Here is a 13,010-nt window from a genome sequence, read left to right as displayed (position 1 = left end):
ATATTGATGATGGCCATGTTGTTTCTATCATATTCCTGTCTGGGTCTTCTGTCTTCGGTGGGGGGTTATATATGACTACTACTATAATTTTCTATCCTCCAGTTGCTATGGTGCCGGATATGTAGTCACTGAAACCTTCACAGTTCTGATTTACCATCTCTTCAAAACTCCAACCTTTTCTTATCAGCAAAGCTACATCACCTCCTCCTCTCCCTTCTCTCTCTCTTTCCTCACTACATAGTAGTCCTGTGGAAACACTGTGTTTGTGTTTTCCTACTCATACACACATACAGTCCTGTGTGTGTGAGTGTGTGTGTGTGTGTACTCACCTAGTTGTACTCACCTAGTTGTGTTTGCGGGGGTTGAGCTCTGGCTCTTTGGTCCCGCCTCTCAACCGTCAATCAACAGGTGTACAGATTCCTGAGCCTATCGGGCTCTATCATATCTACACTTGAAACTGTGTATGGAGTCAGCCTCCACCACATCTCTTCCTAATGCATTCCATTTGTCCACCACTCTGACACTAAAAAAGTTCTTTCTAATATCTCTGTGGCTCATTTGGGTACTCAGTTTCCACCTCTGTCCCCTTGTACATGTTCCCCTTGTGTTAAATAGACTGTCTTTATCTACCCTATCAATTCCCTTCAGAATCTTGAATGTGGTGATCATGTCCCCCCTAACTCTTCTGTCTTCCAGCGAAGTGAGGTTTAATTCCCGTAGTCTCTCCTCGTAGCTCATACCTCTCAGCTCGGGTACTAGTCTGGTGGCAAACCTTTGAACCTTTTCCAGTTTAGTCTTATCCTTGACTAGATATGGACTCCATGCTGAGGCTGCATACTCCAGGATTGGCCTGACATATGTGGTATACAAAGTTCTGAATGATTCTTTACACAAGTTTCTGAATGCCGTTCGTATGTTGGCCAGCCTGGCATATGCCGCTGATGTTATCCGCTTGATATGTGCTGCAGGAGACAGGTCTGGCGTGATATCAACCCCCAAGTCTTTTTCCTTCTCTGACTCCTGAAGAATTTCCTCTCCCAGATGATACCTTGTATCTGGCCTCCTGCTCCCTACACCTATCTTCATTACATTACATTTGGTTGGGTTAAACTCTAACAACCATTTGTTCGACCATTCCTTCAGCTTGTCTAGGTCTTCTTGAAGCCTCAAACAGTCATCTTCTGTTTTAATCCTTCTCATAATTTTAGCATCGTCTGCAAACATTGAGAGAAATGAATCGATACCCTCTGGGAGATCATTGACATATATCAGAAACAAGATAGGACCGAGTACAGAGCCCTGTGAGACTCCACCCCTCACCGTAACTCTCTGCTTCGTATTGCTTAGATACTCCCTTATCCACTGGAGCACCTTACCAGCTACACCTGCCGACTCTCCAGCTTATGTACCAGCCTCTTTTGCGGTACTGTGTCAAAGGCTTTCCGACAATCCAAGAAAATGCAGTCCGCCCAGCCCTCTCTTTCTTGCTTAATCTTTGTCACCTGATCGTAGAATTCTATCAAGCCTGTAAGGCAAGATTTACCCTCCCTGAACCCATGTTTGCGATTTGTCACGAAGTCCCTTCTCTCCAGATGTGTTACCAGGTTTTTTCTCACGATCTTCTCCATCACCTTGCATGGTATACAAGTCAAAGACACTGACCTGTAGTTCAGGGCCTCTTGCCTGTCGCCCTTTTTGTATATTGGGACCACATTCGCCGTCTTCCATATTTCTGGTAGGTCTCCCGTCTCCAGTGACTTACTATACACTATGGAGAGTGGCAAGCAAAGTGCCTCTGCACACTCTTTCCGTATCCATGGTGAGATCCCATCTGGACCAACAGCCTTTCTAACATCCAGATCCAGCAGGTGTCTCTTGACCTCCTCTCTCGTAATTTCGAACTCTTCCAAGGCCGCCTGGTTTACCTCCCTTTCTCCTAGCACAGTGACCTCACCTTGTTCTATTGTGAAGACCTCCTGGAACCTCTTGTTGAGTTCTTCACACACCTCTCTGTATACCTGTCCTCGCCTGTTCGAAGTTTCAATACCTGTTCTTTCACTGTTGTTTTCCTTCTGATGTGACTGTGGAGTAGCTTTGGTTCGGTCTTGGCTTTGTTTGCTATATCATTTTCAAAACTTTTCTCTGCTTCTCTTCTCACCCTGACGTACTCATTCCTGGTTCTCTGGTATCTCTCTCTGCTTTCTGGTGTTCTGTTATTTCGGAAGTTCCTCCACGCCCTTTTGTTCAGTTTCTTCGCTTCCATACATGCCCTATTATACCATGGATTCTTCTGTTGCTTCTCGGATTTTTCCCTTTGGGCCGGGATGAACCTGTTTACTGCCTCCTGACACTTTTGGGTAACATAGTCCATCATACCCTGTACAGACTTATCTCTGAGGTCTGTGTCCCAAGGTATTTCACTTAGGAAACTTCTCATCTGTTCATAATTTCCCTTTTGGTATGCCAGCCTTTTGATTCCTAGTTCTTTTTTGGGGGAGATAATTCCTAGCTCTACCAGGTACTCAAAGTTTAATACACTGTGGTCACTCATTCCCAAGGGCACTTCCATCTTAACTTCTCTTATATCCCACTCATTTAGGGTAAATATCAAATCAAGCATTGCTGGTTCATCTTCTCCTCTCATTCTTGTTGGTTCTTTGATGTGCTGGCTTAGAAAGTTTCTTGTTGCCACGTCCAGCAGCTTAGCCCTCCATGTTTCTGGTCCTCCATGCGGGTCTTTGTTCTTCCAAACTATCTTCCCATGGTATAAGTCTCCCATAATTAGTAGTCCAGATCCATTCCTGCAAGCAACAGAAGCTGCTCTTTCTATTATGTTAATGGTGGCCATGTTGTTTCTATCATATTCCTGTCTAGGTCTTCTGTCATTTGGTGGTGGATTATATATGACTACGACTATAATTTTTTTCCCTCCATTTGTTACGGTACCTGCTATATAGTCGCTAAAACCTTCACAGCCCTGAATATCCATCTCCTCAAAATCCCAGCCTTTTCTTACCAGCAGAGCTACACCACCCCCACCTCTTCCTTCCCTCTCTTTCCTCATAACATAATAGTCCTGTGGGAACACTGCGTTTGTTATCGTTTTCGTGATCTTTGTTTCTGTGAGGGCTATTATGTCTGGGTTTTCCTCTAGTACCCGTTCTCCAAGCTCATTTGCTTTATTTGTAATTCCATCTATGTTAGTGTACATCGCTTTGAGGCTCACTTTCTTCTGTCCCTTCTCAAATCGCCTCCTTGGTGAGTGTTCTGCTGGTGGGGGAGGCTGTTCCATGGGTATGAGGACCTGTGAGGTGGATAACAGGGTATCAGAGGATACTGGGATGAGGGGCGGGGGATCCACTGAAGGGGGAGGGACAGGGAGGGTATGGGGTGAAAGGGGAGGGAGGACGGGAAGGAAAGGGGGGGAGGGAGGACTGTGTGTGTGTGTGTGTGTGTGTGTGTGTGGTTGTGTGTGTGTGTGTGTGTGTGTGTGTGTGTGTGTGTGTGTGTGTGTGTGTGTGTGTGTGTGTGTGTGTGTGTGTGTGTTTGTGTGTGTACTCACGTAGTTGTGCTTGCGGGGGTTGAGCTCTGGCTCTTTGGCCTCGCCTCTCAACTGTCAATCAACTGATATAAAGATTCCTGAGCATACTGAGTTCAGGGTCTCGGCGCCATCTACGTTCCAGGTGCCGAACTAAAGCAGTTGACCCTTCCATTAATCGTAGTTTCCCGTCTTCTAGTCTGCTGTGCTGGAAGGTGACGAGTAACCAGGGACAGGCGATGGTAGTCAGTGAAGTCGAGACAGTGGAAGAGTACTTGGGTTGGTTTGAAGATACTAGCCAGTTGGGCTAGGTGAGCGCTGTGAACTTCACTCCTGGAATGTAGTAGCCAGTGGGGCTAGGTGAACGCTGTGGTGGAACGCTGTAGATTTCATTCCTGGAAGGTACTAGCCAGTGAGGCTAGTTGCGCAGTGCTGACTTTGCTGATTGAGCGTACCAGCGAGTGCGCTATGGAGGGGGAGCTCTTGAAGGCTTCTCCATAACTTCTGCTAGCGTAAGGGCTAGTGGTTCGTTGAAGACCTCATCAGAGGAATATAGTGCCCGTCACCTGTGAAGCTATCTAGTGTGAGGGCTAGTGACGCTGCTAGTGACGCCGCTCTGGATGACCTCACATACACTTGTAAATATTAATAGTGAAGGGCAGTAATAACGGTTTATTTTAAGTGCTATTTTATTTATTTACCTTAAACAGTAAACTATATTTCCACAAAGGTTAGGATCCTCTGAACTTGAGTAGAATCATAGAGTATAACGGTTACGGTAAACCGGTAAGGAACCCGGTTACGAGTAGGGAGATTTACGACAGACCTTCCCCTCCATTTTGGGATAGAGTAGTTTCGGCATCGTCGAAAGATGTAATAATGTTGTAGGAACGTTTGGGGCAATATAGGGTGGCGGAGGGGGCGTATTGCCAGATGTATGATAAATATGGGAGAAGTAGTGTTCGAGTGAGGTGTGTATGGTTGTGTGAAAGTTGTGAGAACGTAGTGAGTGTTTTTGGGGGGACATGTCACGTTTTCTGTTAAAATTTTTGGGGCATGATACATTTTCTGTTGAAAGGAGAGGGTGAAATTGGTAGATGGAGAAGTGGGAAGAGTACGAAGTTCTTGGTGTATGGGTGAAAGGGTGAAAAAGTTTGTAAGCTCCTCCCCCTGCCTTTTTGTCAGAGTGAGGGAAGTATTTTTGGGGAGTAGATGTGTTTTAGGAGAGTGAGGAGAAGATATATGTAAAGGATGATTTGAGGAAGTTAAAGCAGAAAGATTTAACAGAAGGTGTTTTAGAAGAATAGAGAAAGCAAAACTTACGGTTACAATTAAGAAAGATATAGAATAAAGAAATGGGAGCTTTAAAGAGTTGCAGGGTACAGTTAACAGAAGAAAGTAAAGTAGTAGTAGCTTTAATGAGAGAGAGAGAGAGAGAGAGAGTGAGTGTGGCAAAAACATACAGGAAGCAGCAGCAGCAGCAGAAGTTAAGAAAGAATAAGTAGTAGTATCAAAACATACAGAAGCAGCAGGAGTCGGGTAAAGTTAACAGAAATAAAGTTAACAGAAGTAAAGTAGAAAGAGGTAGCAAAAATGATGAGAAACATTTAGCAGTAAAAAGAAGGTAGACTTACTTGAAAGCGGAGAGGTGTGCATAGACGTGTTGCCACACGAAGATATAAGCTGAGACTGAGGAGGGTAGGCGACCACATGGGATAGTGGGATCTTACCTTAAGCACGTACAGAGGAATAACTATGAAATATAAAGCGTAATGTAAATCCTCGATTTTTTTTCTCTCGATGATAAATATCCTCTTAGGGTTCTTCAGGTCACAGTTTTGAGAGCAAGCTCAGTATGGGACTGTACCGTAGAAAGACGTTCCGCAGTTTGGACCGTGTTCGCTGTGAACGAGCAAGGTGGAACATTTTTCCAACTGGAGTCTAAGCTGGATAATCCCTACAACCCTAGCTAAGAATGGGTATTACTACCTAAAGGCGCATGATTACTGCATTTGCGCTTTCTGCCATAAAATGGTGGGAGGGTGGTTGAAAAGCGAATCCCCCCGCAGTCGTCACACAGAAGCTTCTCCAGATTGTCCGTTTATTAATGGCAAACCTACAGAAAATATCCTTATAGAGCTAAGTGACTTAGCCGAGACATACGGATATTATTTCCGTTCTTCAACGTAGAGATTGGAGCCGGAAACGTAACCTTTATTATGTGAGTAAACTTTGTGAAAACTAAAAACATTGTCTGTCTGTCTGTATGTGTGTGTGTGTGTGTGTATGTATGTTGAGTGGAGGTTAGTTAATTAGTTAAACAGTTACTAACGGTCTGCCTGTCTCTGTCTGCCTACATGTCTGTCTGCCTATCTGTCTGTCTGTGTCTCTTTGTCTCAGTGTCTGTCTGTCTGTCGGTCCGTCCATCTGTCAGCTGGATGGTCTAACCGGCAACTGTGTATCTGTCTGTCTGTATACCGGGTAGACAAGGATAAACTATTCAACACTGGTGGTACGCGAACAAGTGGAAACTTAGTACCCACATGAGCCAAAAGGACGTTAGAAAGAACTTTTTCAGTGTCAGAGTAATTAACAGATGGAATGCATTAGGCAGTGTTGTAGTGGAGGCTGACTCTATACACAGTTTCAAATGTAGATATGACAGAGCCCAGTAGGCTCAGGAATCTGTATCTCAGTTGATTGACAGTTGAGAGGCGGGACCAAAGAGCCAAAGCCCTGCAAGCACAAATAGGTGAGTAGATACACATTCCTAGGATGAAGCAAGTAGCAGCTAATTCCCAGGTAATTATTTACTCCTAGGTGAACAGGTGTATCAGGTGACAGAATCTGTTTGTCTTGACAGTGAATCGAACCCCCCACACTTACGAATACAACCCCTGCCCTTATTAATAAAACCCCTGCCCTTATTAATAAAACCCCTGCCCTTATTAATACAACCCCTGCCCTTAGGATTACAAACTCTGCCCTTATGTTTACAACCCCTGCACTCAGGATTACAAACTCTGCCCTCAGGATTACAACCCCTGTCCTCAGGATTACAACCCCTGCCCTCAGGATTACAAACTCTACCCTCAGGATTACAATCCTTGCCATCAGGATTACAACCTCTGCCCTCAGGATTACAACCTCTGCCCTCAGGATTACAACCTCTGCCCTCAGGATTACAACCTCTGCCCTCAGGATTACAACCCCTGCCATCAGGATTACAACCCCTGCCCTCAGGATTACAACCCCTGCCCTCAGGATTACAACCTCTGCCCTCAGGATTACAACCCCTGCCATCAGGATTACAACCCCTGCCCTCAGGATTACAACCCCTGCCATCAAGATTACAACCCCTGCCATCAGGATTACAACCCCTGCCCTCAGGATTACAACCCCTGCCCTCAGGATTACAACCCCTGCCCTCAGGATTACAACCCCTGCCCTCAGGATTACAACCCCTGCCCTCAGGATTACAACCCCTGCCCTCAGGATTACAACCCCTGCCCTCACGATTACAACCCCTGCCATCAGGATTACAACCCCTGCCATCAGGATTACAACCCCTGCCATCAGGATTACAACCCCTGCCATCAGGATTACAACTCCTGCCCTCAGGATTACAACCCCTGCCCTCAGGATTACAACCCCTGCCCTCAGGATTACAACCCCTGCCCTCAGGATTACAACCCCTGCCCTCAGGATTACAATCCCTGCCCTCAGGATTACAATCCCTGAACACTGCCCACGAGGCACTGTGTGTGTATTCACCTATTAGTAATCAGCTAATTGTGCTTACAGGATTTCAGCTTCGACTCTCTGGTTCCGCCTCTACACTGTTGATCAACTGGTGTGCGGGTTCCTCAGCCTAATGGGTTCTATCATATCTATATTTAAGACTACGAATGAAGTCTCCATCCAGAACATCACTTAATAATGCATTCTATTTCTTAACAACTCTCACACTGAAAAAACTATTTATTGTGTCTGTGGCACATATGAGCACTAAATTTCCACTGCTGTTTCCGTGTGAGCGTTCCACCTATTGTAAATAGTTTGTGTTTATCAATGCTGTTAATTCCTCTGGGAATTTTGTAGGTGGTACTCATGCCTCCCTCATTTCTTCTGTCCTCCACGTACTACCTCTGAGCTCAGGGACTAGCCTCGTGGAAAACCTATGAATCCCTCTAGCTATGTCTGTTTTTTTATAGGTATGGCTTCCACGCTGGATCTGATACTTTAGGACTGGTGTTCCACATGTGGTACAGGAGGTTCTCAATGATTCTTTACGCAAGTTTCTGAAGGCCGTTTTCATGTTGGCCAGCGTAGTATATACCGCTGAGGATATCCTTTCGATATAGGCTTTTAGGAAATGGTTTGTTTTGATATGAATCCCTAGATCTCTATCTGATTCCTGAAGGACTTCATCTCCTAACTCGTACCATGTGATTGGCCTTCTACTTCCATTACCTATTTAATCATTGTATACATACTTGCGTTAAAGTTTTGTAGCCATTTATTACCATTCCATCAGTCTGTGTTATCTTGCATGCTGTTCATTTCTTCTTGTGTCTTAATCATTCTTATAGTCTTAGCATCATAAGTAAACACTGAGAAGAATGAGTATACCCTCTAGAAGATCGTTTACATATATCAGAAACAGGATGGGTCCAAGTACCTTGTGATACTGTACTACCACAGGGACTACCACAAGCACTATACAACGACGACCTCAACCCAGACTCCAGCACCACCCATGACCCAAGCTGCGCAAACGAATACACCCTCCACACCAGCTCCCAACGATCCGACAATCACCATCACAGCCGACGCGCTCTCCGATGTACTGTCTACACCTGCCAGCATCACCACCAAAGCTCCCGTGGTAGCTGCAACCACCACTTCACCACACTAGAACCCAACCCAGGCTGTTCGACCGAAGACTAAACCACCGGCTCCAGACAACGCTTCGAACTCTTCAGACGAGGAAATCTCAGTAGGAGCACCATCACCCCACCACCAATGAACTGTGTGCAAGACTTTCTCATGGAGGTTTCCTCACCAAGCTCCAACAACAGCACGGCCATGTCAATAAAATAAAAGTCTCAGACGAATAAAAAACAGAAGACACAGAAGCGCGAGAAGACTTAGAACACAAGAAAAACCTCTACCTGCAGCAGACGAAAGAAGCTAGTTGAAGAACCAAGACTGAAACATCTACACCCAATGCCTACACACCATGCTACTCCCCACTTCCCCTCCAGCCCTGGTACAGACCCATCAAGCCCACCCAGCTTACCACGCCGCCTCCCGTCTCCCAAACACACGTCAGAATAACAAACCCAATATAAAGATCTTTAAAAAATACTCTAAGGCAACCCGTGGTGGCTAGGCCACCAAATTTTTTAGCCTCCCTATTCCCCATCTACATCCTCTTCAAGAATTTCAACTCCTCATACTTCTTCCTCCCTCCCACCTTTTCCAAACTCTTTTGACATTGAAGCGAAGTATAGTACCTTGTGGGACTTCGTTGGTGACATCACACCACTCTGACGTCTTTCCCGTTCACAGTAATTCATTGTTCTCTGTTGCTCCGGTACTCTGTTGCTCCGGTACTCTGCTTTGTTCAGCCCACTTTGTGTGTGTGTGTACTCACCTTGTTGTGCTTGATTCATTTCTCGAGTTTTCATCATATATACATTTATATTCTGACTCGAATTAGCTCCAACGACTCCTGCATCTTATCTATTACATTTATTGATAGCTCTATCTGAAAAAGTTCTTCCTCATCTCAGTCACTCATTTGCATCTCTAGTTTTCGTCTATGACCCCCTTGTTCTACTCCTAGCTTTGAACAATGCTGCTTTGTCAATTTTGTCAATTTTCTTCAGAATGTTATATGTTGTTATCATGTCCCTACTATCTCTCCTTTCCTCCAGCATTGTAAGATCAAGTGTTCTCTGTCTTTCCTCATATCTCAATCCCCTCAGCTCCGGAACGAGTTTAGTTGCATGTCTTCGGATATTTTCCAGTTTCCTAGCAATTTTTTCAGCTAAGGGTTCCATTCTGAGGATGCATATTCAAGAATAGATCCCACATTCACTGTATATAAGGCCTGGGAAAGTCCTTTCTCCACGTTTCTGAAGGATACACGGATGTTGGCGAATATGTCATATTCGGCTGTCGTTATTCTGCTAATGTGTGCTTTTGACATTAAATTTGGGGTTATGTCCACTTCCAGTTTTTTTTTCTGATTAAGGAATTAGTCTTTACTTCATCCTATTCTGATGTAATGATCTTCGCACTCCTGTTCCAATCGTCATAACACTGCATTTGGCTAGGTTAAATTCTAGCAGCCAATTTTCAGACCACCTCTGGAGTGTGTTCAAATCCGCTTGCAATGCATCACAATCTATCCCTGACCTGACTCTTCTCATTAGTTTTGCATCATCTGCAAACATTAATATGGAGCCTATTTCCTGTCATTTCTATTGACATATATATTAGAAACAGGATGGGCCCTAAATTCGTACCTTGTGATACTCCACTTGTAACCTCTCTACACTCTGCCTGCCTGTGCAGGCATTTAGGTGGTAGGTGGTAGCCTGCTTCTAAACTGCCTGTCTAGCAACTTGCATGGAATACTTGTTAGTGATATGGGTCTCTAATTTAATGGTTTCTATCTTCCCCATTTCTTGTAGAGTGGTACCACATAACCCATTTCCCAGGTTTCAGAAAGTTCTCCCATTTCTAGGAAGAAATTAAATATTATGGCAAGCTGTACAAGGGTTTTGCTGCCTGTTTTAGTATCCAAGGCGATATTTATCTGGTTCCACGGGTTTTGTCACATCCAGTTCCTGTAGTTGCTTCAGATCTAGCCTAGCTCTTTGGTCACTACCCCTTCTTGTTTCCTCTTTGACATGTTGCATCAGGAGTGTTCCTCTCTACTACTTCTTCTACAATCTTTTCCTCCTCTCAGTAGTCTTTCGCTTCTCATTATTTGGAATTTCCTTGGGAAATGCTAACCATACCAGTTACTTTGGTGTCTAATAATGCTATTACATTAGGCTCTGTTTCCTCAGTCCTTTAGTCAAGTTCATATGCGTTATCAGACAATCCATTGGCTTTGGTGTACCAGATCTTTAAAGCCCCTACTGTTGTATTGTCCTCTGAATGTCTAGTTTCCAGCCTAGGTACGTCCTTCAACATCTCCACGGGGGAATGTTGGTGGAAGTAAGTCTGTAGATATGTTGGATTTCTGGTATGTTTGGTTTGGGGGAGGAGCTAGAGGTATTCTAGTTTTTCGTTCCTTGTCAAGTCTAGGAACCGATTCCTTCTACCTGGGGTTCTAGCTGCTCGTTCGCCATGTTACCTGTTTACATTTTTTAACACTATATTTCTACTATGTAGGTGTTGCTCTCGCGTTTCCTGGGGGAATTAGGAATCTCTTGTCTCTTGTCTCACTCCCTCCTCTAGTTGGCTATATTGTCCACTCTCCTTCCTTCAATCCCTTTCTCTGCCCTGCTCCTTGTTTGTTCTACCATTGTTTTTATTTCCTGCCTGTTCATATCATTCTGGAGGGAGAGCTTTTTAAATCCCTCTCATTGTTCTGAGAACTCTTTTTCAATTCATCAAGATGCTTGAAGCATTTTTATTAGTAACTATCAGTTTGATTGGACTAGGTTTCTTATTTTCTCGTGACAGTATATGACCCCAGCCTGTACATTTCTCTTGACAGTACATGACCCCAGCCTGTACATTTCTCTTGACAGTACATGACCCCAGCCTGTACATTTCTTGTGACAGTATATGACCCCAGCCTGTACATTTCTCGTGACAGAATTTAACCCCAGAGTGTACATTTCTCGTGACAGTATATGACCCAAGCCTGTACATTTCTCGTGACAGAATTTAACCCCAGCCTGTACATTTCTCGTGACATAATATGACCCCAGCCCGTACATTTCTTGTAACAGTTGTTACGGTGCCCTCTCCTATATATTCCCTTATCCAGCGAGAAGAGTCATGTCTATACACCCTGCAGATTACCTAAGTTGCCGGGATCAGTTTGACATAGGTGAGAACTAGCAAAAGTACCTTTTCGGACTAAAACTGTTATTTTAGTTTTGGCTTGTAAGAGGGCTTACGCCCCTAGTACATACAAAATAGCGACGGCCCTGCCTGGATTGCGCTTAAAATATGAAGACGCCAGCAAGCTGGCGATTGACTGACTGTGGTCACGTGACGTGAGTGACCAATGAGAGCCCGCCCCTGGAAGCTGTGATGTCACCAGGCCTGGCTCAGAGCCTGCAGGGCACTGAACCCGCAGAGATTCACGGCGCTTCATTGAGAGCGGACGTGCGCTGGTTGAGCTCTCGAGTTCCGAAGTCCAGGAGCCTCATTCAGTGGAGTAACGTAGCCTGATAAGTGCACAGCAACTACAGAAGACTAAACACTTCAGAGAAGTGCGAGGAAGTCGAGTTCCAGCAGTATAAGGACGCCGAGGACTGTAAGCTGATAGTCTTGGAAGAGTCTGGAGTGACGACGGCAGGAGTAGTGAGTGGTTCGCCGACAGTGAAAAACACTGTCGTTTTTCACCGTCAGTGAAAAACGAGATACTCAGAGCTGCTGTGATTGGATCACGCCCATTGAGAACTCAGGAAGGAGAAGGCACTTCCAGGTCCATGAGTATGTGGTCGTGGTAAAGGGGCGACTGAGGGAGATGAAGTGAGCAGTGACGACTGGATGAACCAGCGACTGGGAACTGCAATATGGGAGTGAGCATGGAGACGACGCGTGTCTTAATGATAACTCAACCGGATTGCCGAGGAATGACGTGAGGGACCAGAACCACGACGAACAACGGAATTCAGGCATCTGAGGACAGGATTGTATTAAAGGTAGATCATTATTCCCTCACATTTTCCCTTGGTATTAAGCGAGATAGCCCTAGTGATATACTTAGGTTGTGTTAGAGTATTTCTAGATATTATAGGAGTAAATTAGGCTGTAGGGCAGCTTGCATATGTTATCTACTGCCTGGCGAAAACAGCGAGCAGCGTGAGTGGCCAAGCCGTTGGAGGACTGTGTGACTACGGGATGCGAGGCAGCTCCAGGAGGAGGAGGAGGCTGTGGAATCCCTTTAAATTCGCCCAGTTGACGCAAGAGCCTGGAGATCACCAGAGAAGCGCTAATGTCTACTATTATTATTATTACAATACATGTCTTTATATGCATACTTCACCCATGTTTATATAGTTCTTTCTTAAGTAAATTTTATCAACTTTTATCGTGCTTTTGTGTGTCTCCTCCATCTCATTGAGCATTAGGAATAAATGATTCTTGATTACACCACACTTAAACTGGCATTATATGGAAGAGAGACCCTTGGCTGGCAACACGACATTAGATATAAAGTAAGAGCGTAGCTGGGACGCAGAGAAGATTACCCAATGGTGACCAGGAAATC

This window comes from Procambarus clarkii, chromosome 78, assembly GCF_040958095.1.
Source record: "Procambarus clarkii isolate CNS0578487 chromosome 78, FALCON_Pclarkii_2.0, whole genome shotgun sequence".
Lineage (NCBI taxonomy): Eukaryota > Metazoa > Arthropoda > Malacostraca > Decapoda > Cambaridae > Procambarus > Procambarus clarkii.
Note: the sequence above shows the minus strand (reverse complement) of the source record.